This window comes from Gymnogyps californianus, chromosome 1 (genome assembly GCF_018139145.2).
Source record: "Gymnogyps californianus isolate 813 chromosome 1, ASM1813914v2, whole genome shotgun sequence".
Lineage (NCBI taxonomy): Eukaryota > Metazoa > Chordata > Aves > Accipitriformes > Cathartidae > Gymnogyps > Gymnogyps californianus.
The window spans coordinates 88,872,091-88,897,043 of record NC_059471.1 but is presented as its reverse complement, the minus strand read 5'-3'; positions in this window follow the sequence as shown (position 1 = coordinate 88,897,043).

Sequence of the window (24,953 nt, the reverse complement as noted above, 5' to 3'; positions counted from 1 at the left end):
GTTTTCAGATAGCCTTGCTTTATCTTCTGTTCAGGAACAGAAAGACATGTATGTGACGATAGTAGTGTTGACCACCAGGTTGGCCAGAAACTTGACAGAACTAAATGGATATTTGTTACTTTCACCAGATGCATATCTAAACATTTATATCAAAATTAATGCGGAAAATTACATGCTTACTTGGGCAGGAATAAAAACGCAAAACTAACATTCTTCGTTACTGCATTTTAAACAAACATAAACTTATGTGTCAGCACATTTATACTTCCATCCTCCATCTGGCAGAGCAAGTTGATCAATAGGCAATAAAGGTGTCACTGCTGGGAAAAATCTAATGAATCATCTTTCAAACAAGCCCCTTTATCATTCACACCAACAAATTCACATATCCAGGTAAAGCTGTATGCGATCAGCTGTCCCATGAAACATGTTGCCTCAATGCTACTGGTGAATTTTGTTTTGAAGAGTTTGCTTTGCCTCAATTTACATTCACATTATTTCCACATTAAAAATATCATTTGGATCACAGTGGCTTTACAAATACGTCAGCAAAATTATTTTGGTCAGAGCATCCCCACCTCTCAAGCATCTATCAGATCTCCTTTGTCATTTGCATACATTTCAGTTCAAAGGATTTCTGGCCATGTTACGCAATTAAAATCCAAATGCTTTCCTGCATCAAAGATAAATCATTTCTATTCACATTTCTTTTATTTCTGCTAACAAACTTGTCAATCAGCTGGGCTGTTCAGGAGCCCAAGTTCTTTCTAGGTACACCCTTCCAATTACAAAAGCTTTGATATGGTCAAAGGTGTAGAATAGGATCCAAATTTGATCGCCACCTGGGAGAATAATCAAGTAAACTGTAATGAGCTGTTTTCTTTCCCTTTTTTTTCCTTCCCTAAAAGGTGTTTAGAAACATTTTAAAGCCCTTATTGTAGCCCTTCACCTGCATATAGAACTGTTGCTAATGAGGATGGTAACTCCATATTCAGACCCAGGCTGGAGGTATATGTTGGCAAGTGGTGCCTTCTGCTCCCCGCCACCTGGCATGGTTCTGAGGGAGGAACACCGACGTTTTGAAGGAACTACCAACTGTGACCATGCAGGATTTCCTGACCTTCCTTTGGTCAGGATCTTCCTGACCAAACAGGTATAGAAAAGCTGCAAGCCTAACGTACCTATTCCAGCAACTCCCACATACAAACCCAAAGCACAATTTTGGTGCGCATAGGTTGTAAAGAACCTTGCTTCTTTAAGTGGTTTTTAATAGTGTTTGGATTTTACACTGAAGTCGAGGAGAGACTATTCTATTTCTCAAAGAAAACCAGGATACAGATGCTTCCAGTCCCAGAGGTCTGGGGTTTAGCACAAGGTATTCTGCTGCTGCTCTTACCTTCTGTTCTGCTTATGAGTTCCCCCAGCATGTAGCACCAGGACTCAGAGCACAAATTCTGCCGTTTTGAGGCAGAATTACTTTTCCATGGATAAAGGCAATTAAGAAGCCTTAGAGTTTCGTTAGACCCATCATGACGCTCTCAAGGACCATAAATGAACTCAGGCTTTGTCTATAACAGAGCAGATGATAAAACAACAGTAATGTTAAAGTTTGACATAATAGTGACAGAACACTAACCATGTAATAATTGCTGTGAAATAACATATATTGTTTCATGGTAATTCTGGTAACTAAGTAGCAACTCTATGAGAAACAGTAGTGTCAACATGGTAATCTACGTTAGTGCTACCCCTTTCTTTCTTTAATAAGTGCACAATTAAGTCTTGACATTACTGTAATAACATTTCCCTGTAAAATCAATAATAAATTCTGCTTCATTGGAAGACAACATTAAAAAATTAGAGTGATAATAGCACCCACATTCCCTTTAAGCATGTTTTCTATTCTTGGATCAATGACTCACCAAGGGGACAACAGCAAAACTGGACTGTTAATAACTAAATTGGTTTTGCTAATATAGAGATTTCCAAGGTCTTCCAACAAAATTTCCAAAGAAAATCTATTTCTTCTTGAAGTCTATTCACTAGAGTCATCACCTGCAGTCCCAGGCCCAGCCATAGGTTTCCCCCCCCATCCAAGCAGACTGAGTGTTGTTACTGTCTGGTCAAGCTCACGAACATGCCTTTGGTCTCCACTAACTTACTGTGTTTCAAGGTATCTCCATTATGTTATTTTCTTTTCTCACCACCATTAATCACTGGTGGGAAGATAAGGTGAGTGATGGGAAGAGATCATGACTAAAACAATTCAACTCTTCTTCTTCCTGCTGCTAATAAATCTGAGCATTTAATGACCCAGTTATTGGGGTCTCTGCCTTAAGAGACCAGTAAGTCTCCTGCAGTTTGGCTGGCAGAAGGAATAAATGAATTGTTGTACAAGCTCTCATTTAACACACACAATTCAACTGTGGTACAACCTGGAAGTATTCATGTCAATAACATTAGTTATGAAAAGATGCAAGTTCATATCAGTGAATTTTCTTCTTTGGGATGCCAGCACTATGTTTCACCCCAGCTGCACAAGCTATAATTTCTGGTCTAAAACAGCTGGCTAGCCAAACCCGAAATTACAGAGCTGGTTTGAAGGTCCAGAAGTGAGAGTCGGGAGGAGGCTGAAACAGTCTACAAATGATAACCAAGAATAAGCTTTGATTTTAAACATCAATTTTCAGTAAAAAGACATGTTGAATCCTACCAAGCCTAATTATAATGCAAAATGTTTTTTGCTACTAATACTTAGTGGTCTATAGCTTAGGAATGGAGTTCAGGGTCTTGCAGGAATTGGTGTGAAACTCATACTCTTCACTGAAATCATGGACAGGCAGCATATGTCAGGAGAGGTGGTGCTCTTGGACCAAGTCTTGCCAGAGAACATAATACTACTTCCTATGCTGTTCCTACGTTTTATACCAGTATAATTCCCCTGGTCTCAATGCAATAAAAAAGGCTTTCTCTTCAAAAAACTAGATTAAACATCCCATTTGTAAATGTGATGACCTTCATATTTTACATAATTATCATTAAAACTTAGCCATAAAATAATTCTGATCAGGCACTAAGGGGCGTTCTTCAATATCGTTATTTCAAACCTGTAATTCTTCTGTACCATACATGTTCAGGTATTTTTTTTTATTGTTTTGTTTAATGGCTGAATTACTTCTATGTGAAGCCGATCTTTAATTTATCGAGACAGGTGCCATCTTGAAACACAAACTTGAAAAGCATTTTCAATCAAAAGAAAAAATTTTGAAAACTGATTTTTCATCGCCATTTCTGATTAGTTCGAAATCTTTGTACTCTTTTGCCGAGAAATCATTGTACCTTTCTAATGGGGTCACTATCAGGAATCAGCCATGAAAGTCTGAACACTTAAATCTGCAGTGCACATTTTCACTTAAATCTGCTAGTGCAGTACAAGAATGCAGGACAATAAAACCCAAATGTTTTCTTTGTACTATGTGTCAGAGAGTCGTGCACACAATAGTAACACTGGAGGTTTATTTCAGATGAGTAAGCAGCAAGTGTTACAAATTCCCCCTCCCCTCAACATGGTCACAGAACTCGTTGTCTCTCGAGCCCTCCGCTAAAATGCAGGCTGTGCTCGGAGAGATGTAGTGGCTCTATGTACACACAACGATAGATTTAAAATGGATGAGATTTTCAGGAACATAAACTTCTTGGAAAAATAGGGCATGATCTTTGCAGTCATGGGGAAACATAGGCAGAACACTGTAATAGCTTGCTAATTGCCCTGAGTAAAGTAATTTATTTTATCTGTCTGCCACTTGGTTTCCTGCAAAGTACAAAAAAACTACTATGGGATTTTACTGAAACTAATTACTACTATTTTATCACGAAGGCTGCTGAAGCATAATCCTCTCCCTTTCTTTCTGTGTTTCTCTCACACACTATGCCTCCCCTCCTTCATCCTGAATTTAAAATCTTGTGGAAAGTCAAGAAGTACTTTAATCATCCAGCATTGTAATAGATCCTGCTGATATTCAGCCTCCCACTATAATAATATGGAGTGATAGCACAGTACAGCAATGTAAACTCTAGTAAGCTGCATACACCACTGCTTATATGTTCGTAGGGGACCTGCACCCTGCAAAGTATGAGATGTGCTGTAAGGGTATCGCTTGCCTCCCCGCAGTAACTGAGTGGTACAAGCTCCTGAATGACAAGCTGAGTGGAAGACAATTTGCTTTCCTCTTTTCCCAACCAACTTGTACGTGCAGGAGCTCATAAGAATTTGTTTTAAACACTGATGGCTTGGTGAATAAATAGTGACGGTGTACCCTGGTATTAGTGCAATATCTGATTTATAATTATAATTTGTTAGAAACCCTGAAATATCTCATTTTTATCATTAGCATGAAATCCTGCTAATGTTGAGATACCTCATTAGAATGGTTGGCAACTTGTCTTTGATTGAAATTATTATTCTTTTGAAATGAATGTCACTGCCTGAATGTGTTCTGTCAGATCTTGATAGTTAATTAAATTGATTTTATCAGAATAGTCAACCACATAAAATGCAACCCATTAAAGAATGTATTTGACAAGAAAATAAATTGATCATCAAGGTCTCATTGATATGAAGATCAAGTACAGATGCTATCAGCATTTCTCACCCAATATAAGCAGTGACAGTTCAACAAGTGTCGATGGTACTAAGGAATTATGCTGCGCTTTAAAAAAAGTGCCCTCCTGGAAGGTTAATTTTTCTGTACAGTGAAGTTAATGAAGATTGATAGTTACAAGGCATAGCAGCAAGAGGATCTTGAAGTAGGAGATGAGGTGAAGGTTTTCTTTTTCCCAAAAAGAAGTAGGAAGAAAATAATTTTTGCCATTGAATTGCTGAAAATGTAAGGTCAGAGCTGCTCCTAAAGGGAAGACTCTCACTCATACAAATGCTTTACCTAGCCAAATGCATGTGCCTTCAGATATCCTATGCGAATGACACAAAACCAATGATAATAACTTTTTAAATCATAGATGTGCTATGTATTACATTTTCTTTTTCACATTTATTGTGCTTTTCATACCCAGTATGTTGGGGTTTTTTACTTCTTGTGTTCCACATTGGCATCAGATCCAACCCTGTGATGTTCTTGCTGGCTGACTTGGAAGGCAATGTTATTAAAGAAGATCTGAATCAAGCCTTCAGTGTGTTAAGTATTTGAGCCCTTACTTTTGTTACATTTCTAAGTCTGCTTATTGTAGGTGGGTGGATACTTGACAGAGCTGGCCAACGAAGCAAAAATATTCTATGAATAATCATTCGCACGTATGAACAAATGCACTTTCACTGTGTTACCAGTTATCCAGTTCCCTCCTCAACAGCACACACACCTTAGGAAGACAAAAACAGACAGACTGAATCAGATCCCTGATACGTCTGTGACAACGGCCAAACCCAGCACCTTCACAGAAGGAGCCTACAGTCCATATTGTATTTAAAAGTCTCAAGCTACAGCCCATTGGTACTCTCTTGGGGTAACATTTTCAAAAGGGCTTCAAAGCAAATTTTTAAAAGTAAACTTTCAGATGCACATGTCAAGCAGAATTAAATCCTGCAGAAGACTTTTTCATAGTGCTTGTTGCAAAAGGCAACAGGAAACTATGTGCATAGTTGGGCATCTAAGTACCTTCTTAAAATCTGCATTTAAGTAGCTTAACTGCAGCTCCTCCTAGCCAAGTCACTGGGATTCAAAGCCTAAGTACTTCTGAGTGTCCTGTCACTATATCCTATAGACTTAATGACAGAGAAGCTCTGTGGTTTTTTATTATTTTAAGGGTGGTCTGTAAAATTAAACAAACCAAGCAACATTATCACTTTTCTTTAGCCAACGGGGAAAAAAAAAAGTTAGCATAATGATGAAGAAGAAGCCTTGTGCTGTATTCCCTAATCGCCATTACTGCTGTGGTCATTTTACGTAAGCATTCACTGCTGCTTGTTCTCCATCAGGAGCTGAATGTGCAGTGACAGACCAGAGCCAGCTTCCCACCAGATGCGTACCCGGAGCTTACATGGCTCCAAATGATGAGTAACCCATACCTTGCCACCACACCGTGTCCCAAAAGAGGGGTACCATACTAAGTGTGCAGGCACAGGTGGCCCAGGCCTGTGGAACTCGGGCAATGAGATACAAAGGTGTGGAGATACTGAGTGGATGTCAGATACTTAGTCCATTAAGTGAGCAGTGCCCTTCCCAATCCTTTTGAGCCTCTGGCCTTGGCTAAGCAATTACCTGCTCTGCCTGGGTAGGATTGACTCCAAATTCACATTTCTGCCAAACATCTTAATTTTTCAAGAATGCTCCAGCATGTGTTCAACCCTCATCTGTGTCCCACACTGGGCATGACAGAGAGCAGCAAAAGAACCTCCCATTGAGAGAGAGAGAGAGAGAGAGAGAGAACCATACCTGGGAAAACAGGCCTAATTCACACCACAAGCAAAAAGCAATTAGAATAAATGGCTAAAGAAAAGACAATAGCCTCTTGCTTTTCCTAAGCAGGCACATTTAATCAGCCCCAATAATGAAGAGAGAGGAATGAACCTAAAGAACTGAATAAACGAGGACCACAAAGCAAGGCAAAGCTTTTAACAGCACCGAAACCAAGGAGCATTTCATAAAGTATGGTACAGATCAGTTACACGGTGTTTGAATGAATAAGATAGTCATTCAATTGAAAGAGTCTTCTTCATTCTCATGACTTATGAAGAGCAGCAGAGCCCTGAAACTGAATTATAGCTTCAGTGTTCACTTTGGGACCATAGGCTGATACCATTAATATGGATTAAATTATTCCTGTAGGTTTTTTAAACAATGCCTACATCACACAAGACTCAGCAAGTGGGGCATCACATGCATGAACCAGCCAGGGAACCATATTTCAAGCAATTGGAGATTGCATCAGACAGCTACATCTATCGCTATGGTTCCTAAGTAGGAGGTAGGCACGTAAACGCAGGGGGACCCTTGAGACAGAAACACAGCTTTGATCATTAATCTTATCATCATTCTTATGGTATAGATTGAATGCAGATAATCATGGGTTTTAATTTTCCCTTGAAACAGAATACCAAGGAAACAGCTGGCTTTGACAGATACGCTACCTACTGCTCTGCTAGAATTCGTCTCTGAAGATTTGTGAAGTCTCCGGCTGCTACATTTCATGATTCCTTCCTTCCTGATCACATTTTACACCCTAAAACTGAATTTCTTGCACAGAGTATGTAGACTACTATATCTACCAATGTGTAAGTGCAGAAGGGGCACTATCCTTAATGTTTCTAAAGGAACCTCTGTCCCATTCCAAGATGACATTGTGGAGATTCACGGTCTTCATTTAAATCTACTGATGCAGGAACATGGGTTATTGAAGTGAGAACTATCGTGTTAGCAATATCATAGGAGTAATATGTCCATGTTTCTGATGTAGAAACAAAAGGATTATTCTTTGGTGATGTTAAATAAGGATTGCAACTGATGAAGCAGAAAACCTGTTAAGTTACTAATGAAAGAAGAGAGAGCTTATTTCATTAGTAATGTACAGTAGGTCAGGAAAATTCATTGTTTTAGTGATGTACTAGGGCAATTTCACTGTGCAGGCGTGTATTATAGAGGCCAGTAAACTGGATCCTGCGACTATACATTGTATGTCACCTTAATGAACGCTACGTAGTCCATATAGAATTAAAGTCAAAAAGGGAAAACCTCTATTTCCACAGCTTGAAGGAACATCATTGCTAAAGAGTCAGTCTTCTTTTGCAGCTCCCCTGCCGAGCATCTGCAGGATACAGCCCAAATGAGTGGCAGGGTAAGGAGCATTGGTGTGTTGGTAGGAAAAGCAAAGGAAGAGCTGCTTCTGCAATATCCCTGAACTATTTGTCTTCAGGCTCTTAAGTTGGTCTGCTATTTCTGAGCTTCAAAATGCTGTCTGACAAGCCAACAACTATTGGAAGCAAACGAAAGTACATTTCTTGTCTGGAATTGGCAAAAAGTTGTCACAGCTAGACCTGACTTGGATCTGATTTGCTGCACTGAACTGTACCTACCACAGAGGCCCTACAACCTGCTCCATTTGGTATAAAATGCAGTAGTCTGCTTTAAAAGGTCACAAGCAGGCTCAGCCATGCTGTCATTTGCCCTAGCTGAACACTGCCATACCTGATACTGTAAAATAGCAACTGATACTGCTGCTGGATGACTTCATTGATTAATTGCTTAGAGAAAAAACAGGGAGGGGAAAGGAGACCAGATCCAAAACCATGTTGAAAACATTTGGAGGTTGAAGCCACCCTTCAAAAGAAAAATGAATAATTCCCTCCTCCTTTGTCAGATGTGCACTCTGTATAGCTATTGCTGAAAAACTGTTGTTTTTAAATTAGAACCATGTTCGTTTGTTCATCTGTCTCTGCCACTATACACATTGCGCTAACCACAAAATGTGTTGTAGCAAGGTGCTCTGGGAATTGACGGAAATAAAAGTCTCCCATAATTTTACAACAGCTCTCCCAGTTACTCCTAGATTTAAAATCAGGCTTTAAAGAAGGGGAAAAAAAACCCTGTATATTATAAAATGAGGTTGCCGAATATCAGTGTGCAGGCAGGTGGAATGAGATAACTTACAGACAGCTGTGAGCAATATGCATTTTTCTCACTGCAGAATTAATGCTGAAACATAGTGAAGGCAATGTATGTATAAGAAAGTCAAACCACTGGTGATTGCAGCATGTGCTCCAAGTGAGAGATCTTATGCATTGCTAGTGGGCACAAAGAGGATTGCTGGGAAATCTGGAAAATCTGACCCAATACCTTACAAAAGATGCTGGTAAAGGCTTCTGAGCAGTAGCTAGATGTTCTCTCCTCTCCTGCTCCTACTGACCTCCCCATCTGCAGTTCCTAGCCACAGCAAAATAACAGCAAGAGCTCAAGAGTGATGCTCAGAGTGTGTCCAGGGAGAAGGGGAATACAGTGAAAAAGTCATATTGGTACTACGAGGTAACATGTGCGGCAGAGAGTGCCAGTCTAGAGACAAAAGCACTGGTTCCTGTCCCAGAAGAAGCCTACCTGATGCATGACCAACGTACATCGTAACAGCTCCTGTTTCTCAGTGCAGCCCCACATGCCAATGTTGACAACATGCATGAAGTTAAAGGAATCAAACCTGTTTGTCTAAATTATCATCATATGCTCTATTCAGTTGGACACATACAGCGCTATGTTCATTGGTAGTATGAACGTAACAACGTATGAAAGCATCATCATTTTTTAAGGTCCTTTTCTTAGGAAAATTCTCATCACCTTACCTGGAAACAAAAGTTTTGTATTACCATTGTTTCCAGCTGTCATTAATATGTCTCAGCAAGCTCCTGATGAGCCATGAAATACTATCACAAGATGGAAATCATATTAATGGAACTGCTTAGGTTTGTGGTGAAAAATTAGATAACATGATTTGTACTTCAATTTCCAAGGCATCTATTTGTTAGCTAAGTAATTTACCACCATCTTTCATCATTTAAGTCCTTTTCCTCTCTGAAGATTTAATTAGTTTCCTTCTCTGTCTCACAAGCGATTTTTCTGAACCATTTCAGGCAGTCCCAACAACCCCCCAACAAATGTTCCTGCGAGCACAGAGGAGAAATCAATAACTTCCATGCCTGTTCAGTAAAAGAACTCAGCATTTTCTGATAGCTGCAAACAAGATGGAATTTAAGCCACAAATGTTTCCCAGTCAAGCATGAAAACAGCACTGGTACCCTGCTGGTAAGCAGCCCTGCAGCCTGAGATTGACCAGTGGCAGAACACATCCAGGTTCAGGCCTTTTGAAAACTATTTGCCCTGAAGAAAGCCCATAAATAATCTAATGTGGAACAAAACCATACATTTCACCTCTCATAATAAGCACACAGCATGATGTGAGAGAACAGCTCATATCAAACTGCTTCCAAGATGAGCTCAGTTCAATAAGTTCCCAGTTATTTATTTGTCTGTGGTTTCTTTTTCTATTATACATTATCAAGTTTCACTAAACTGCCTTATGAATATGTCTCTAAATTAACCTCAAGCCTACTCCTACTCGCTTTCACAGAGGTCGGCATAAACCTGTCATTAAATTTAGTAGGGATAGGTTTGGGTCCAGAATGAGTAACCTTTCCTTACTTTCCTTGTTTGCTATCTTTATTTCACCTTGGTCTAACCTTAATTACACAGTAACTTAATATTATCCTTCCTATTCACACAACCAAGTAATTGCCCTCTTTCTGTCATCTCTGCTATTTTTAACACACCCTTTGTTGTTTTTTGAATACTAATACAAACATTGATACCAACCACAGAGTATGCAAACAGGCTACTGGGCTTGCACTTAACAGGTACTAGAGGAGGATAATAACTGGGGACTTGGGGGACAAAGTGTCATTTCCTACATCTTTACATCGTACCCAGCGCGCTGGGCTCCCAGTGTAATGAATACTGCTATCTCTGCCTAAGGGAATTTTTTTCAAGGTTCCCATTATTTTAGTCTGTGAGCATCTCAGGATCCTTTATATATCATTTCGTATCTGTGCAGGCTAAGGAAGTTGCTCTTATTCCCACTTTATATTTAAGACATTACATGTAAACCATGAAATGTGGGAATGTTTCTTTTGACTTCAGAGCCAGAACCATTTATGTCCCATTTATATCTTTTCTTTCCACTGGAAAAAAATGTTGGTAAATTAAGAGTTGAAGAGAGTTTGACTCTATACACCCAGTTGTGTGGTAGCTCCGGGTTATGGCCCCTTCTGCTAGGACTGCTTTACATTTATCCATTGCACCCATCAAACTTAACAACGGTTATGCATGTTGCCTCTTTTGGATCTCATCCTAAGGTGCTTAACTCTCCCTTGGGAGATAGAGAAAGCTTAGGCACATGTATTAGTTGCATACATTACATTAGGACAGATGGACCAGGTCTGTTCAATGATCCCTCAAGCTCCTTCTCCAAGGTTTGCTGGAGTCTCATGCTTAATGAGAACAAGGCATGCATGGAGTGTTGCTTCCATCATGCTCTTACTCAACATTCAGAGGATTTTGGACTGTTTCTCAGAGACGGGCATGTAAAAGACAGTTGTTTTGGCATAGAGTACTAACATGCTTAATGCTTTCATCTTGGGTAGTTTTGGCTCAGATGGCAGGAAAAACTTACAGAAGGATGAAACCAGTACTCAGGGCAGCTTGTGACCAGTGCACCTGAGTTGCAGGTGCAGCCTACAGGGGCTTGCCCAGACTCTACAAGAAGTTGGTGAGTGTTGGTCTACTGAGATTCATGCTGTCCTCCTAACTGTTAGCCTCTGAGCCCTGCTACAAATTAAATAAAAGTGAATGGCATCTAACAATAAATTGCAACTTGGAATCAAGCTGTGGTCATTATGGCAGCTATCATGCCTGATGTAGAGCAAAGGATTTTGGTAAGGGCTGTAAAACCTCTCCCCTGGGAATGCTCAAGCACTGTACTGCCATCAACACGATTTATGGGCTATATTAGCACTCTGCTCATGAGCCTCACACTCCCCAGAAACTTTTGGGATTGTGAGGGTGGAAAGATGCTCATATAATAACAATATATTTGACATGCTGTTCAGTAGGATCAGAAAGCAATCTGCAGAGGTCTGACTGCTGACAAGGAATGCTGTTTAAAAAATCACAGTAACTGTCAAACTTATTCCTTCTACCATCCAGGATGCAAGGCCATTTTAAAAAAAGACCTTGAACAGTCATCAATCACCCAACACGTCTGACGGTCACATCAACTATATACCCTGGGCAAGCATTTCATGTCCTTGGAGGCAGCTTGATGGTTCAAGCTTCAGTAACACAGGGGTCGTTAGAAAGGCTACCAATCTGTGCAAGAGAGTTAAAGGTTTCCCTACATGTCAGGTAACAGCTCTACCTCCTGCTTTTTCCTTTTGCTCCCTTCCAGTCTTCTAATACATCAGGACTCAGTTGCAACATTGCCTCAAGTCCCAGGGAAGGTACTTGTCACGTCTCCATGTAAAAGACAATGTCTCTAGAAAGGCTGTTCTCCCCAGTGTGCTGCATGTGATAATAGAAAGTCCTAGGGGAGTCTTCAGCCATTTCTGTTGCTCCCTGCAGGGATGAGCCACAAACATCACATTCTTTCCTTGGTCAGCACAGAGGCTGGTGTGCTTTTGAGCTAGCCAAAAATAAAATGCTTCCATGGCATTTACCTCAAGTTGGAGATTCAATGACACATCCCACATTTGTTAACCTTCACAATGGCTTGCTGCTTTTCATTTTCTTTCCCAGTTAGAACCATTCTTTTTCTTTCAGATTCTAAAAACAAATTTTGCCTAAGAAAATCCACTTTCATTATATAAGACATTATACAGAAAAGGGGTACATCCAGGGAATAAAGCCATTCCTGCATCTGAGATCATTTCACTAAAGTTAGGGAACTCACGTGAATCCCTCTCCAACTCTTTTCCTTCCTTTTTTTTTGTTTTTACTGCTTTCCTCTGAAATATTACTGCCATCACTCATGCAGCCTCACAATACTTTCTTTGGTGCACCTGCTTTTAATCCCTTTTCCTCTGTCTAGGACTCCTTCTCCTATATATCCAGCACAGGACAAAAGCTGCCTGTAGTAGACAAGCAGGGAATGCCCCAGATCTCCTACAGTATTCCTGAATGTGGCTTGCAAACTCACGTGCATAAAGTCTGTTAATAAGTTCTCTTTAAACATCTTTTGAAAATGTCCTTATACGCAAGATAGAAGTAAATGTATCATCATACACTGGGCCCAGAAAAATTGATGCCAATGACTTGCAGATTTTGGAAAAAGTCCATTTCTGCTTCCCTTTTCTTTAGTATGTTTTCTCTGAGACACCTGTACAAAGCTTGTTCTCTTTAACTGTCTCCTTGCAGTCTTGGAAACACTTTTTTTCTCAGTCCCCTCACAGTTCCTGATGTATGAGCATCTGACAGTGTTCTCAACACACCTGCTCCAGCAAAGAAAAATGATTCCTTCACAGGGGGAGATTTGTTCTTAGCTATTTCAGGTTACAGCCTCGGCTAAGCTCTGTATAACACTTGGAAATAAAACAATTTTTTAAAAGGTGGGGGACAAAAAGAAAGCTGTACCTCCACCCTTTGGGATATACCTTCATTTCATTCTAGGTCAATATTCTGACCTGGATGTACCTCTCCACCTTTCACTTCCTCTTTGCCTTAGCAATGTGGCCAATACATTACAGCATTGTTTTTCATCCTCCCTTTAGTTACAAAAGGTTGTCCTTTCTCTGAAAGGTCACCAGCATTTACTAGCAGTTATCTCAGAGCAATGGCAAAGCCAGAGCAGTATTTTTCTTATACCTACGGTGCAAAATTCTCCTTCTAAGGTGCAATGCCTAGAACCCATGTGACTTCAAGATACTGTGCCCTCATGATATTTTCTGACATTACTGTGTGGCAGTAAAGTCTATCCTCCCCTGGACAGAGAGAGAGATGCCCACATATGTGTGTTGATATACTTGCTTTTAAATAAACTCATTACATTTTACTTTCCTTCTAAAATACAACAATCTTTAAGTCCACTCTGCTCTTGCTGGGCTAATGCTCATTGCCAGAAACTTGAAGTAAGCACAATTCAATCCATTTTTCACAAACAGAAAGGTCAAGATCTGCTTTCTGGCACACAGCTGCCACTGCAGCTACCAGAGACATTGCCGCTGAAAAAGGATAGGGCTTTGCCTGTGACACAGGCTGTTAGAAAGGGCAAGAATAGCAGCTTTCCAACAACACATCATTTCTCCACAGCTGAAAGACCAGTTGTGCTTATTAAGACAACTAAATCTCCCAAGGAAAGGGATTTGAAAAAGCGTATACCTGCCTGGTTTCTAAAGAGGCTGGCCAGTTTTATTCCAGTACGATAGTTTTACTCTGGCACAAGCTGGTGCTTTATTCTTACATATATATCCGATACTGACGTATTGAAGGATGTGGAGGGCAGGTGTCAATCTCATGTGAAGATGCTTAGCCATGATTTGCTTGTCTCTAACATATGACTATATTATCATATGAAATCTCACAGTATCCACAGAAAACAATTCCAAAATTGACATTTCATCAGCTCACTTGACAGAACAGAGACAGGGAAGGAACCAGGTGCGTCGCTGAGTTGTGACTTCGACAATCATATGCACAGCATGCTTAATTCAGAGGGATCTATACAGCCTTTTGGCCTAGAATACATATAGGGCCTTGTTCATTCTTTTTCTATAGCTCTTCCAATTTGCAGAAAAATCTAAATTGTTTGTGGGGTGGTATAAACTGCATCCAGACAATGTTATTTGTAGCAGCCACAGGTACTTAGCTGTTGAGCAAAGTATAACGACTCTCTTGGTTTTGTCTGTATTCTGCATATTTCCCAGCTCCACCTCATGGGGCTCACATGAGACTTTCCATTTAGGGTGTCTGGGCACGACATTCTCATCCCACAGAGATCCATCAACAGTAAACTTATCATTAGCTTGGTATCCATTTTCAGCTAATAAGAAAAGAGATACGAACATTGCTATCATTTCTCAAGAAATGTCATAAAGCCAATGGTAATTTTTACATGTGTAAGGCCATGCACTCTAAATACATAGCATTTATCGAATACTGAAAGACACCAGCCTCTATTTTGCCAGGAGGATGCATGTGTTTAGAAGACTACAGGACTTTCAAGGTAGCTTTATAGGTTAATATTTTGCAAACTTAACTTCTAAAGCTTCTGCACAATTCTGTGTTTTATGAACAGTTCAGGAAATTAGAAGCCAAAAGAAAACGATCTTTGAACAAGAATTTCCAGGTGTAAGGACTGTCAGAAAGAATGAATTACACAGTACCTTCAGAAATCAGAATGAAATTTCCATTCCTTATCTGGGTACCAGCCGAATTTCTACAGCTGTATAGTAGTGACTACTAAGAAGCATCTCAGGCAGCTTAACAGTGAATTTCCAGCCTCCCTTAAGTTCAAAGAGATAATTATTCATAACATTAGAGTTGCTTTTTCAAAACTTCTCTCTTCAATCTTCATGAATTATGCCCAAGAATATTAACAGGCTTGAGTTTCACAACAGGTTCTTTTCCCAACCTCTGCATTTCAGCAGACAATTTTCTGTGAGGTAAGGTCAAATTCCTCAGCCTACACATGAAAGTTTCCAGTAAGAAAATATAGGTCTACAGCAACATTAGTGGAAACACATAAAACTACACGGCCCTTTAGAAAAGAAATAGCTTTCTGGGACCAATGCAGACTTAAAGGTCTGAAGATCTGGTGCAATTTGCAAATGCAAATCAGGTTGGCAACAGAGATGCCAACTTTTTTTGTAGACATATCCTTCGCCTTTATGAATAAACATCTCTCGTTGTACTGCTTCACCTTCAGTACTCAATAGGCCAAAGCATCTTTCAAGTAATGTGAGTTCTTCTATGTTTTTTCATTAAAAATACACAAAGTTTCAGAAATAGAATGAAAAATAAATATTAAAATATCTTTTTTTTTTTTTTTTGCATGATGGGAATCCTTTTCTCTGTCTACCATAAAAAATATAGAATGTCTTTCATGAAAAACAGCTTTCTTTAGAAGAAAGGTCTGCATTGCCCCTCCATTTTTTTTCCTTTCCCATTACTTTGCAGGGGGAGGATAAAGCTTTATCATGTTGCTAGGTAAGTAGGTGCTTGCCCAGGTAGTGGGCAAGAATTAATGGCATTGTGGAACCACCTGTAAAATCTTAAAAGCTTACACAACTTTTTGCTCATTTAAATTGATTAGAAATAGCAATAACTGTGTTATACTGGCTCCAGTCCACCTCATTTTATTTTGGCCACAAATGCATCAAAATGTAACCACCTAGTCTGAGAGAAAAGAGGGAGAAGAAGATAATTTAGCCTTCCTGAAATAAGCAGCTAATTTTCTTATTCTGTGGAGTAAATTCCAATAAGACTTCCAGAGGCAAGTCTGTCAGATGTCAATGTCAGATGTCTGCCTCGCTCCTCCAGCACAGGGAACCAGGGAGAAGTACTGGATAGCTGCTTGGAATCCAGCCCTTCTCCAAAGAGAGGCAACCCATGGAGCAGTGCTGCAGGACAGAGGCAGATGGCTCCCCCACATCTACTCAATACACCTTTGCACAAGTCAGGCAAGAAGAGTGCTGCCTGTTTCTTAGGCCTTTCCTTAGGTTGCAAAGGTTTGATGCTGTATCTACCCTCTTAGAAAGGCATCCAAACTAGTCATCTATGTCCAACCTCTATGACAGCTAGACCTAGGAATGCAAGAGCTATGGGTCAGAAGGTGAGCAGATCCAATGGAGTTTGATTCTCACCTGTGATGGGCAGAAGGGGATACAGAACCCGTTCCCTGAAATGTGCAGGCATTTTATAGTAAAGCAGCATCAGTTTGTTTTTTTAAGTAACTGAAGGAGCTCTAGGAGCTCTAGGAGAGACCAGAACCAAAGACTTTCCTTCTGCCCAGCTGATTGTCCTGACCCCCAAATTAAAGATGAGCTGGCTATTCTCCTTCAGCTCCCATGATGTTTGCTCCTTTAAGTGCACAGCAGCACAATGTTAACAGAAGGCATAAAGAATGCTGTTTGCAAGGTATTGAGGAGCTCACTGGCTAGAGCATCTCCCTGAAACACGTGCTGAGACACTAGCCAGCTCCCAAGAGAGCTCTTACCAGTAGGCACCCTTATTGCCAGTAGTAGTCGTAGCTATAAGTAACTTCTCCAAAGGACTCTCTACCCATATCTGACTGAGAAGGGACCTTGTAGTCCGTAACTGGGCACTTCAAAGCACGCATAGCTGCCTCACCAGAAACATCTAGGAAACTTTCAGAACAAGAGGGAAAGCATCTTGTGAATTTATGAATCTAGAGTTTTTCTCAAGACATCCAAAGGGAAGTCTGTCTGCATCTGTCCACTGAGGAATGGATGAGAAATACCAAATATCTGCACCAAAATCACTGCAGAAAAGTTGATGAACTTTACTGCTGTCAGAGATTTAGGAAGCATTTTTTGTGTCTCAGTCACAATTCAGCACAATTTATGCAGGCTGTCTCCTACTACTGGGCCCTCGGCCCTCTGACAAGGTTCAGCAAGAATATTAGTTGAATTCTGCTGCAAATCCGGAATGACGTGACCATGGTTGTAAAACCATTTATAAATCACACTGAGAAGAACATTTTAAGAGTAGAATTTGAAATATATAAAACCACATATACACACATGTATAGATGTTTACACACCTGTACAGTGACCACCAACATCTACAAGCAACACCCAGAGCACTGGCATTTCAAATGGCAGAGTAAGCTCAGTCTGTCTCTAGACTGACATCTAATGAAGAAATTACTCCACTTCTGGGGTGCCCAGGAGAACAGGTTAGCAAAATAAAGACAGATGCTGGTGGATCAAATAACATTCAGTTCTAACACTGTCTTAGAGCACAGGTGTTACTCACTTCTTGTCTACATTTGCTTTTGCTTGTTCTAGAGCTTGATCCTGTATTCAGTGCCATCTGGCACGCGCATGCTGTTCAAGGCAAAGAAGTGACCACCTATAGAAGCCAGAAAGAGGGCAAAACCTTTCCCCTAAGAAAAAAGTCACTTAGACAAATTAGAAGATAGTTTCAAGGCACAGCCAACATAGTTTCTCAAAACAATGATGTATAGCCAGCCTTTAGAGAGAGAAGTAGTTTCCATCATTCTGAAGCATAAAAGGTCAGCCATTGTTCCCAATATGATGCAGTGGGTGCACTGGTGCATTCACGCCTTGGTGGCATTGAGTCTGGTGGCACTGATGTCTTGGATTTGTGTGCCCTCTCCATGTGCTCACAGCTAATTCAGTCAGAGACGGGAAATTTTTCCCCTGGCATGATGAGAGTGCTGGAAGATTTTTGCCCTGATCTGCAAGGTGGGGAAACTCCACTTGCCAGGATCACCTAATAATATTTCATCAAGGCAGTTCCTGTCATTGCAAGAACCTGGGACTTTGTCCTTGACCTTTTCCTGAACCACAACTTAGTTGTGGGTTTTGGGGTTTTTTTTTTAGTCCAGGTCATAAGCTTGTAAAGAATTTGGGAAATGTTTTGTGGCCTGCTGTGGGTTGAACAGATGTTTCTTGATTAGATATTTGTTCATGATTCTCTACAATTTCTTGGGACTGGATTCAAGAATCAGGAAGCCCCACAAGTTTTGTTTGTGCTTTCTACTCCTTGGTGGCCAATTGGTAGCTCTCCCATACAGCAATCCCACAGCCTGCAGAGCAAGTGTTACACTATCCTTAGGCTTAAAGCAACCCCTTAAAGATTTTTCCAGGAGGAAAATGGCTTCAGGCTATATCTAATCTTATTTACCTCCAAAAAAAAAAAAATCTTTGTGCAGACCATGGAGTACTGAGGCCTTGGATAGCAGGCTTTCTAAAATAATTCCATAATTCTTGTCCTTTTCTGCCTTGATGTCCATACCTCACGAGTGCTGCTGCAGACCATCTTCTCGCTACTCACTGAAAGAACTGGATCAGTGTAAGGATCATTCCTGTGTCATTCAGACCCCTGGAAGGGTCATAGGCAACACCCTTCGACGTCTTTGAGTGATGAACACAATAGTTTGAAGGCTTCTGAGTAGGAGAACAAAAGAATATTTTAGCCACAACTGTATAATATTCAGCAAATAACAGGTTTCAATCCTGGACCATCTAAGGGAAGGGGGAAAAAAAAAAAAGAAAGAAAGAAAGCAAGCAACAGATGTAGTATTGGATAATAATGATTCAGAATTATTTAATGCATTGTTTTGACAGACTTCACATCATAAAAGTAAAAGCAGACCTTCTTAATAATAAAATATAGATAGAGACAGAAACACAGCAGAGCAACAAAGAACATAATGGAAGATATTTGAAGCTATTTTGACATTTTTTTCTCTTTAAACAATAGAATTTACGTAAATTTGTAAACTAGGCTGAATATATTCATGAGATGTGGGAAAACAACAAGAAATACCATTAAAATAAAGGCTAAACTAACTCTTTCAACAACTTAACACCAGCACTAACAGAACAAGGACATGAAAATTACTGTATAGCAAATATTGACTAATGGCTATCATGAGATGATCAGTGTCAGTGGACAGCATCCCTTTGACTTCTGTACGAAGAAAATATATTTGACTAGCTGTGGGATGCTGGTGTACTGCTTTTACTAGAAAAGAAATTTATTTATATTTAAAGATGATTTCTGTGAAAAGCCTTGGAACTTGAAATATGGCTTTCTGAACAGAAGATTAAATGTAAAAATACCTACGAATTCAAGGTGACTTTAGTCAGCTAAGATTTACATCTCAAACCGTGAGGCATCATAAGTACCTCCTGTTTAACATCCAAATTCAGAAGACATCCCAACATATGCGTCTAAAAGTCCGTAACTACCTAAACTGCCCATCTTGCAGATTTGCCAGACTTACCATGCTGTCCACTGAATCTTCAGTTGACCCCTTCTCCGCTTCTCATGCCAGCCAGCCAGTTGCTGCCCCACTGCATAGGGAGCCCTTAATGCTGCCCACCTCACGTTGATTATCCCAGCCAATGGCTGGAGAACCTACATTGCTGGGAAAATGGAGCAACCGGGATCCCCTACCAATACAAAAGTACGTATTTGTCCCACTTTGAGCTTACTCAAGTATAGGAAAGGACAGACAGGGAGCTAGGAAAGATAGGAATGAGAAAAAAATAGTATGGTTAATAGGGATATTAGTGGGAAACAATAGGAATTTGGCCAGGGAAAGGTCGAGCAGATATGAATGAGGAAGGGTCAATAAAAGAATGACCTGAGCTACAGAACCAGGAGGGGCAACAGGCAGACAGGGAACAGGTAGGCAGAAATGCATACGGGTGAGGACAAAGGCAGATCTGGATAGGAAGCTACCATATTCTCATCAAATTCATACGAGAGTAAGGGTGACTTCAGAGGAGGTGTGGGTGCGTGTCTGAGAAGACAGTAAAAGGTGCAACATCCATATGTCTTCCACAATTGTGTATACTCGGCCCCCATCAAGCAGCATCGCCTCTAACTGATGCAACACATTTTTTATTCTTGGAGACAGGCTGGGCCCAGAAATGGCATTGATACTAACGCGATGCTTGTAGTTTGCATGAACACCACGCTTAGCACATTAACAGCTGTTTTTCCCAGTAAATCTGCCCTCTAACAAGTAATTTTACTGCTTCCAGGATCAAGATAGAGGTGTGGATGTTTTTGCACAGCATATGAAACAGTTTAGCAAGTTCTCAATCAGTTCATGGATCCAAAGCGACTGTAGTGGCTGTGCTACATAGCTTGAAGAGATGAAGCTGGAGATCTGGAAGGGCCAGTGAAAGCAAAATTTGGATATCAATGGAGGTTGACTGTTGTGTTTTAACCCCAGCCGGCAACTAAGCACCATGCAGCCACTTGCTCGCTCCTCTCCCCTCTCAGTGGGATGGGGGAGAGAATGAAAAAAAAAAAAAGAACCTCATGGGTTGAGATAAAGACAGTTTAATAGGACAGAAAGGAAGAAAAATAAAGAAAGATAATAATAATAATAATATGACAATAGTAATACTAAAAGAATTAGACTATACAAAACAAGTGATGCACAATGCAATTGCTCACCACTCGCCAACCAATGCCCAGTTAGTTCCTGAGCAGCGATCCGCCCCTCCCAGCCAACTCCCCCCAGTTTATATACTGAGCATGACGTCATCTGGTATGGAATATTCCTTTGGCCAGTTTGGGTCAGCTGTCCTGGCTGTGTCCCCTCCCAGCTTCTTGTGTCCCTCCAGCCTTCTTGCTGGCTGGGCATGAGAAGCTGAAAAATCCTTGACTTAGTAGAAACACTACTTAGCACCAACTAAAACATCCGTGTGTTATCAACATTATTTTCCTACTAAATCCAAAGCACAGCACTGTACCAGCTACTAGGAAGAAAATTAACTCTGTCCCAGCTGAAACCAGGACACTGACCTAGCAGTAAAGGGAGAAGTGAGCAGGAAGTTAAGTCAATCTGAGTTAAAAATGCAATGCACAACTGTCTCTGGTATGAAATAAAGGACAGGGAAGGCTAACAAATGGAAAGAAAGCAAAATATAGGTTCCATAGGGGTGTCTTTTAAAACAGTTTCTGTGTCTGCACTTCTGGGTTCAAAGCAGCCCACCCTAAGCAGCAAGAGAGCGAGCACTGAGAAATGCTGGACTGGAAAGGCTTTGAGAGCTTGCATCTCTTCCCATCATTTTCAGAGCTTCCTATATCTCAGAAGAGGGCACTGTGGGATGGAGAGCTACTAAACATGAGAAAATTCAGCCGGGTTCTCAACAGGAGTTGCTATCACCATGTAATTTGCAATTAATTACCTCTTTTGTTTTTATCCAGAGAACCGTGTGTGATCTATTTGCTCAAATGCATGAGCATTCAAATGCAGAGCTTGCTCGTTCTGTGATGTCAGAGGAAATTCTCTACCCTTTTGACATATCACCATCCCCAACCACAGAGAGGTTTACGACTGCTGAGGGGTTTTATTCCCAAGGGGAACACCTTTTCATTTTTATTTTTTTGCACTTTATTTCTTATTAACAACATACAAAGAAAATTGTCTTTATCCTTGCTGAGACATAATGTCTCTTTAGCAATTAAGGTGAAAGTAGGTGAACTCTCAAAACAGATGAATACCAGACATAGTGCACAGACAATTAAACCCAAATTATATGAATTCTACATTTTCGTGGATAACACAAATATTGTACCTGCTTCCCTATTGCCTTGCGCTTTATGTAGCTATTTACACCTGTACTGCATGGATCTAAACTGCATTCTGAATTGTACATGCCTGGTTTTGTGTATGTATGTTTATTTTATACTTTCTGTCTATAAATGCAAATGAATGCACAATAGCAAAAAGCAGTAATAAAACAGTCGCTGGGTTTTTCCTCTGTGTTCTTTCCTTGATTGAATCAATAACAAAGCTGGTCAGCTCCTGATGAAGCAAATTTCCACTGCTGATAAGTTGAAACTAAATATTTTGTAGAAACGTGGTTATTTCTGTGAGCATTTCTTTGGGTAGGGAAAACAGAGCATTTTTAAAGGAAATATTTTTATTTTTGTTTTAAAATTGATTTTGCTTTTCTTTTTATTTCTAATGTTGTAGAATGTTTTGTTACATCCTGTGGCACTGTAAAAATTAATAATGTAAACTTTCACCTGAAGTATATCAGTCAAGAGGAAACAAATGCTGAAGACTGTAGTGTTCCACAGAAACTTAAAATTTGGAATGTTTATTCCATTTCAGAATGGAAGATGAATATCAATAACAAAATTGGGAGCAAGACATGCTGAATTAGAACTAGCCAGGTCTAATTATTAATCCACAAGAAACTGTTAGGACCCCTCTGATATTTTGGAGTCTTCAGCAGGTCTTCCACTATCCCTGTTCTGTTTCTAAAACATTAAATTTCTTTTGTCTTTCTGATCTCTAGAATTTATATTCTACTCCATTTCTGGCTTGCCAGCTTCTTATTCTATTATTTTTTTTCTTTCTCTGTCCCTTCTAATTTTTAGTTTCTGATAAATCCAGCTTGGATTTCTTTCATTTATTTTCTATCCATTTTGACCTGTCTGTCATCTTACTTCCATCTTAGCCCACCAAAAGTGATTTTGTTTCTTTGAACACTTAAGCCGCAGTTATATCCTACCTACGTACACTGTAGCTGTACAGTCATATAGAAGCATATAGCTACAGCAGTGTTGTGGGACCGCTGCCCTCCCCAGGGTCCTCCTCCTTAGTCCACGCCTGTCACTCCCCCCTCTGGCCTTACCCAGGTTTGCTTCCCAGTAAAACAATGGAGGTGTAGAGCACCTGGGTCCATCCCCAGCATGTAACAAGGAAGACTGCGAAGATTTAAAAGTGCCCGTTGGGTCCAGACAGTTAGACAAAGCCATAATGCCAGTTCCTAACATTTCAGTTCTTGGATCAGAGGCCAGACTCAGGTGATGGGCATGTGTGGCAGACGGAGGAGCTGTAGACACCATAAAAATGCATCCAGTGAGCTTTTTTGGTGGTGCACTCATGCTCCTCTCTCCTTCCTCACCTTCAGGCTTCTAAAGGATCAGTACCAGGATCTGGTTGATGGGGCAGGATGCCAGATCCAGCCTCCCAGGGCTGACAGGCAAAGGATCACCCAGTTTCTGGATCCCAACAAAGGAAGTGTCCACCTGTCTGACACTGGCCCAAGAGGTGGCTTCAGAGCTTGGAGAAGTGCAGTGGTGTCTGTGAGGCGGCCTCTCAGAGCAAGTGCTTCGGTACTCCAGGGCAAGGGCAGCAGATGAGCAAGGCATGAACTGGGAGGGGGAGGGCTCAGTTAGTTGTTTTTTAATGCACAGCAACAGCCATAGCTCTTTTCAGAGCCTGCTGCCTCTCCACAGAAGCTTCCCTGAGGATGCATGTTCAAATTGCGAAAAAAACATTCTTGAGTTTTACTAAAACCGGGGAGCTTGTATGATAGCATAAGTGTGTAATGAATGCTGTAATTAAGGCTGAGGACTACTGCTGCTTTGAATAATTTATGGCAATTTCTTGTGTGGAGCTGTTTTTTGGAGCAAAATGGACAAAGCTTAGTCACACTTCATATTAGGGTCCCATTTATAAATGGTTAAGAAGGAATTAATGAATGATTAAGAGATGGTTTTGTGAATGTTCAAATAATGTTCAAACCAGTAGGTCAATAGAGGTTAGATTTACATGATGTATAAGTGCGAAACCTCAGGCTAGCTTCTATCTAAATTAGCTTTTATTTAAATTTCTCCAGATGCTTGCATTCCTACCCATAAAATTCCCCTGGTACATGATTTCTGCCAGTAGGTATGCCAACTGTCACATACGCCTTGACAGAACCGATCATCTCAGCGTAGCTCAGGTCTGTGCACGAGCAAGAGTGACAGTCTGCCAGATTTCAGCTGCAGCAGCAGCTCACCTGGAAAACGTCCTCAAGCTCCTTCTAAGCCTCTATCAAAGAGCAGAGCCTGCTCCTACCTTGTAACCAAGTCGGCAGAGTACTTGCCTGGGAAGCAAGCAGACAGGTTGACCTCCCACCCCTGTGGGAAGCAAAACTAACCTGCAAACCCACCCCCAAGGGACACTGGTGGAGGAAGAGCTGACCTCTGCCTCAGAAGGAGAGGTCTGCGGGGTGCAGAGGTGACCAGCCCTCTCCAGAGGACTGGGGCATTTGGGAAAAGGGGTTCAGCTCTGAGGCTCAGGGGAGGGCATGGCAATACAAAAGGAAAAGCAAGCCCAGGAGTTTGATGTGAAGGTAGCAGCCAAAGGAGACTGTGAAAGGATTGCAGCTGCAGTTACTTGTGCTGATTTGGTCCCAGCTAAATCCCATGTTAGCTGCAGGAGTCATCTCACTTAGCTCTAGCCACGCAAACTGAGGCACCTCTTCAGTGACTGAAGAGCACTGGACCTCTTTGAAAGGACGTCCACCCCTTCTTAACCTACTTCTTTACTATTCTCCAGATCAAGCAGTCTATATTTACCATGAAGTAGAATACAAGGCTTGTTCCTGGCCTGATTTGTACTTGGTATTTAATCATTAGACTGTTACACTGAGAAACACGAACCACAGGATTTGCAGGCAGTGTCACTTTTTAGACAGCGGTGCTAGGTTACACTTTGCGCAAGTAAATCATTAGTAGCCTTCATCTAATTATCTGCATCTTGCTAAGCAATCTGCACATTAAATGCCTTTGATCAGATCTTCAGATGGTTTAATTAGCAGACTTCAGGAGCCCATGTCAGTTGTAAGATCTAAAATTCTACCCTTTGCTAATCATTAATAAGTACATCTTTCTGCC